At 23.9% G+C, this 6791-nt stretch overlaps 1 pseudogene; it reads right to left on the bottom strand.

The window, feature by feature from the left end:
* Window positions 1–6156: 6156 nt before the first annotated feature.
* Window positions 6157–6537, bottom strand: LOC129612142 (60S ribosomal protein L23-like; annotated as a pseudogene).
* Window positions 6538–6791: the final 254 nt, after the last annotated feature.

The raw sequence follows: 6791 nt of genomic DNA, 5'->3' as shown, positions 1-6791 counted from the left end.
GAGTATTATCAACCGTATGGATACAATAAGGTAGGTTATGTGATCGCAACAAATTTTGCGTATCGAGTTTACGGTGGGAACGCACTTCTCCATGGTAGGAAAGTGTAAATAAACTATATTTAGCAACCCGTCGGTTTGTGTCTACGTGTGTATCTCAAGTTCAGCTGAATCGATTTTGATGAAATTTTAAATGTAAGTTTATTTCGAATATGACACGGATTGATTAACTTTTGCGATATATCAGGCCTTGGGAATTGAACTTTTTAGTGGGCCTGTTTTACATTTTTGACCATTTTGAAGGCAGTATTCAACCTATTTACTTGAAATGAGCTTCATTCGACCGTCTGCGAAACCTCTTAACTTTTGGAAGAAATCAGGTGTCAGCAACTCGACGTTTACTACTGGTCAAATATACATTTTTGCATATTTAAAGTAAAAAAATCAAACGATTTCATTGAAACTTAATATTTAAATTCTTTGTATTGAAACAATGAACATATAAAATTTTTGGATAGATCAGGGCTCGAAAACTGGTCTGAGGGCCGATTTTACATTTTTTACCATATGTGCGGAACGAATTAATGGAATTTCTTAAAATTTAATATTTGAGTTCTGGTTGTTACCGAAATTAACTGGCGAGCATTTCAGGGAATTTGGGTAACACAAAACGAAACTCTACTAAGAGCCAAATTTACATTTTTCTAGATATGTTAACCATAAGCGCACTAATGCCCTAAAAATTTGGAAAAAAGTATTTAAAAGATATTTTTATAATATTCTGTAACAATTTCACTTAACTAGAAAATACACATTGCGGTCGATTATGTGCTGACCACATAAAATTTTTTTTAAATAACAACAATTTATTAAAAATTATCATGAGTCATTATGGGACTCAGTTAAAGTCATTTAGTAAAAGCGAACTGTTTTGCTGACACAAAATTTTAAAAACTATATAATGCATTATCATGTTATAATTTTGGCAGTCGTATTGCATATTTTTAAAAATCTATACTTTATTTTTAAAAGTAAAAATTTTTTTTTGAGATTCGTGAATTTGTCCCTTGATTTGGAACAATCATTATATATTATATTGTTGTTTAAATATGCTCTTTGATATTTTGATCTATAAGTATGCCATATATATATAAAAGTTTGGAAATTATGTACATTATGAGCATACATAGGTCTTTGGAATGGAATCATCTGTTTTTTTTTTTATGTGTTTTGTCCCATCTTCCCTATAACATTTCCGAGATTATGGTATAAAAAAGTTATATTTGAATTTTTCCCCCCCCCCCCTTATATTACATATACAAAAACTACTAAACGTATGCATCTATAGTACACAAATATATACACAAATATATCTGCCTTCATACATGTATATTCAAACATGTATGAATGCTTTGAAAATTTTACACAATAGTTTTTTGTTTTTTCATTTTTTTTTTTTTTTTGTGTGTTTTTGATGATGATAAAAGAAGCGCGCTATTTTGTTGCAGATTTTCTATTTTTTTTTCTCAATTTTTTTCCTTGATTTTCTTTTTAACTCTATATAGAAAAAAAAAAAACTAAATAGAAAAATAGTCGAACAACGAGAAAAAATATCGCTATTGCCCAGTTTAACTTTGTTTTTCTCTTTTCTTTTTTTTTGTTTTTTGTTTCATTTCAAATCTTTTAATTTCTATGCGTATTGTTTTTTCGTCATTTTTTTTTGTGTGTTTTTTTTCAGAGATTTTTTGTTCTTATTATTATTTGATTGTTGTTATTATTGTTTCTTTGTTATTTTAAATAAAAAAAGAAGAAAAGCAGAAAGATCAACATAAAAACGAAAAAAAAAAAAATGAAAATATCGAAAACAAAAAAATATAAAGTACACATCAAAGCGACATCTGTTTTGGATCAATTGTACATAAGAATAAAAAAATAAGATAAACAGACAACATGTTGTATTGGAAAGCGAAATTTACAAAAGCAAAAAAAAAAATATAAAACTGAAATGAAAGAACATGAACAAAATAAACGTCAAAAAACAAATAAAAAAAAAAAGAGTTGCGGCGGAAAATTTTTGTGTTTTTTTTTTTTTTCGTTAATGTTTCAACTTTTGTTCATTTTGTCTTGTTCTGTTACTTTTTTCTGTTCTGTTATTTTCTTTGTTTTACTTTTTTTTCTTCTTTTCCTTTTAGCCCTCTTTAATAGATTTTCTCTTAACACACGGAGAACAACAGAGAAAATCAAAAAAAATCACTTTGAGAATTAGTGTGTCTCCACATAAAGATCCCAGATCATGCACAAAAACATTTTTACACGTTATATTATTTATAAACTTACAAGCTCTACATATAATTTATATATATAAGGACACAACATAATATACCTCTAAACAAATTTACATAATATATATATATATATTTATGATTTGAAAATAAAGTTAAACAATTTAAAGCTAGTAAACTGCGTTGTAAGGGCAGATATGTTTTTCCAAATTTTTTGGTCTTTCGTTACAAAAAATACTTGAGTTTTTTTTCATTTGCTCCTAAATATATGCAAATTTTTGTTTTTTTTTGTTTTATTTCCATAATACAATTTTATTAATAATAATCAGGATAATTAATTATAAAAAGTGATAATATATATATATATATATATTTTTTGGAAAAAAATTATTTTCACTTTTTATAAACGAAAAATGCTACTCTTAACAAATCACACCGGTTTGATTCAAATTTATTTTTAATAAGTATATGTAAATCTAATTTAAATTCAATATTTATATATTTTTGAATTTAATATATATATATGTATATATATATTCTTGTTTTTTTTTTCTTAAAAAAACAAGTGTAAATAGGTACTGTGTTTTATAACCAATACCAACCACTTGTTAAATTTTCATTTTTCTTACATTTTTTTTTTTTTTAATATTTTTTTTTGTGTTGCAAATAACAAGTGAACTGGATAACTATAAATTTTAGGTCTATATATATTTTTGAATATATAAAGGTAAAAGAAAACAAAAAAACATGTTTTTTTTTTTTTCATTTATTTTATTTTTCTATTGAAAAGCATTAAAATTATTAAATAAGTGTATAAAACTGGACTTTTTAGTTTTCTTATTTTCTATATTTTCAATAAATATATAGACGGCTAAGATAATCAGCAGCCAATATTTTATAACATACGAGTACATGAATATGAAATAGAGATTTAAAAATTCAATACTATCTTGGATGTTTTATTTAAAAACTAATTATGATTAATGGATAATTTTATTTAAGGATTAAGTATGATAATTATAATTGCTATGGTTTTTTGGAGAAGGTGTTGGTGGAGGAGGAGGAGGAGGAGGGCGGGGGGTGCAGAGAAGAGGATTCGATTATCCGAATTTAAATTTCTGAAAATTCTGATTTCATTTCTGAAATTCAAATATATTCAAAAGAAAATCGGCAATGTATCGGCAATATAAATTTAATAGAATTCGAATTTTTGATCAATCACAATTATTATTTTCCGAATATTGTTCTGATTTAATTATACTCGTAAATTGCATAATTTTAGATCAAACGAATATTGCACTACATATGTAGGTCTACTTTTGTAGATCGATGAATAATTTTAACAATTCCTTTGGAATTTTATACTTTATTATTGAAACAAATAGATTTTTTTACTATGTATATTTTCAAGGGTGTGATGCATTCTTCTAAGTATGATATTCAATTCTCTATATTTCTCTATTTATGTATAAGTATACATTTAATTCTACTAGCACCTCAATGATAAATTTTTAATTTAATAAACGAAAAGAATTTTTTTTTCTACTGGTTTCCTTAAGAAAAGTTCTACCAAATAATTTTATTTTATAGATTTTGTTTTTGCTATTATTAAGATAAATATGTAAACTTTGCTACATACTATATATTAATAATATTACACACTATGTAATGATATATGTATATTATAAAAAATGTACAAACACGCATAAGTATATATAAATGAAAATCTTGAAATATAGAGAAAAACCAACGCATAAGCTTATTTTTTTTCTTCAAATTTTTTCTTGTTTCTATTTTGTTTTTAAATATTACATATTTTTATAATATTATATATATATATCACAATATATATGTATATATATATAACATTTATATAAAATTATAAAAATATTTTCCCGATTTTATATAATAAGAGAAGAAAAGTTCATTCACACATATTGAGATGGTTGAGAGTATAATCTAAGAAAATAAGACAAAAAGAAAAAAAAAAATATAAAATAAAAAAATACCTGTATACTTTAAAAATATACCAGTTATTATTTCTAGTCATAAAGATATACAGTTGATGATGATGATGATGATAGTGATGGTTTATACTAATGATCATGATTCTGATTGACGATGATAATAATAATGATATTTTAATGAAAACAAAACAAAAAGAAAAAATAAATAATTTTTTTTATTGATTTTGTTTTTTAGCACATATTACCAAACAAAAACTAAAAAAAAAAAAAAATTTTTTTTTACATAAAATTTTAACCTTATTCGTCCGTCTGCTCTTTAAAATATCGTTTTTCTATGAAATACGGTAATTTGATGTTTCAAGTCATTTGCCCTCAAAATTTATTAAAATTTCAATTTGCAACTTCATATTTTTCTTGAAACTTTCCTGATGCCTTTCCGAATTCATAATAGAATAGCCCAAAATTAACATTAAATGCTGTTATCCTAAAAGTATGCAATTTTACCATAATATTCTAATTTATTAATAAAATTAATTTAAAAGTATAATTTTAAGTTTTCCACTTGTTTAAGTATAGTGGAGATGTGCTATTCATCCAAAACCACTGATTTGATCCAAATTTATTGTATATATGTATATATATATTTGCTATGCGTTATTGTTGTTTATTATTGAGCAAATATTGTATATTACATAATACATATATACAGTTTTATAAAATATATACAAGAAAAGTTACTAAAAGTTATTAAGAGTATAAAGTGGTTTTAAAAACAACAAACAAAAAACAAATTAAATAACTATAAGTTGAAAATTCAAGGAAATCAAAATTTTGCGTGCAAAAATAGAAAACAAAAAAATGAAATATTCAAAATTTTCGAAAAAAAAAATAATAATTAATTAAAATAGAAGATTTAATGAAATCTATATGAATATAGAGCTTAAATATTTTTAAATGCGTAGTCACCGATTTAAGAAGAGTCGGGCTGAGTAATTACTTTTGCTGCTATCTAATATTTTATGTGTATCATTCGTCATGATCAATTATTGATGATTTTGGTAATTGAAAATTTCTCTTATTCTTCTCAGTGTATACCAAATTAGGTTATTTGAAATAAAAATTTTTTTTAAGATCGTACCGAACAAAATTTCTTGAAAAATCAAATTCTAAAGCAATAAAAGAAAACAATAATAAGAAAGCATTTCATTGTTTGATGCAATTTATAAATTTTGTCATAATATAATTGGAAACACTCAGAAAAAAAAATTTTCATTAATATTCATTTTTTTGGTTCTTTATAATTCACCATCTTATGTGAATGCCAAATTAATTAATATGAGAAAAAATGTTAAAAAATAAATAAATAATAATAGCTTTATTAATAAATTAATCACACATTGATATCTGTATATATATATATACTTACATAATATAAGATTTTAATTTTGAAAAAGTAAAAATAATAAAATTAGAAACAATGAAGACTGATGATGATTTTATTTATTTTTTTTTTTTAAGGTGAGGTTTCATTTATTCTCTTATTTCTCTTAAATTATTAAGGTATTATAAAAAAAAATTTTGCGATTCACAATATTCGCATTCATACAATATAATAAAATTTCAACAAATCAAAATAAGAAAGAAGTTTTTCTTATTTAAAATAAATTATTTTCTCTTTTTATCTTAAAATTAAGATATTATTGTTTGTTAAAATCTAATCATTTATATTATCTAATTTATTGTAATTTAGTAACCTTTCCAAAAAAAAAAAAAAATTTAAATCATATTATTCTATTTCAAATTAATTTTATATTTATTTGTTGTCGAAATTTTTTCTGAACACAAATTGATTGATCGGTGTGATGTGGTCAACACATGATCGATCATATTATGTACGGTTTTAAATATGTTTATAATTTTAATGCAATACGAGGCCATAAATCTGGACATTCTTTAGTTATGGGACCAGCTATAACAGAACCTTTCATTTCACTTATGTTGTTTACTATTGCACTGGCATTATCTTTAAAGTATATAAAAGCACAATCACACTTTCTAAATCGTTCCCCTTGCCGAATAACAATAGCGGGCATTACCTTTTTTCTTAATTCTGGTTTACCATTTTTAACTGTAGCAAAAAACATATTTCCTGCACCAGCAGATTATAAACGATTCAATCTGCCTCTTGTTCTACGAACAGCAATAACATATAAATTGCAGTTGATTACTGGCAAACCCAATGAAATCTTGAATTTACCTGCAGCACATTTACCACGTTCTCTTTTAGACATTTTGATACCGGAAGATTTAAAATTGTACACGAAATATTTGTGTATTTTCTAAACAAATTCTATATATATATCTATTTCTTTTAACAAAAATTCACTTTCTAGAATCCGATTCTTCTCAAAAAAAAATTTGATAATTAGTTTCGGCAACAAGAACTATGTGACTGAACCAAAACAAAAAAAAACAAGTTAAAATTGAAAGAAATATACAATTAACAACAAGTAGATAAATTCACTGATTTACAGTCACAATATCT

This window comes from Condylostylus longicornis, unplaced genomic scaffold (assembly GCF_029603195.1).
Source record: "Condylostylus longicornis isolate FDR11 unplaced genomic scaffold, ASM2960319v2 ptg000057l, whole genome shotgun sequence".
NCBI classification, from domain to species: domain Eukaryota; kingdom Metazoa; phylum Arthropoda; class Insecta; order Diptera; family Dolichopodidae; genus Condylostylus; species Condylostylus longicornis.
Note: the sequence above shows the minus strand (reverse complement) of the source record. Positions and strands in the feature narration are given on the sequence as shown.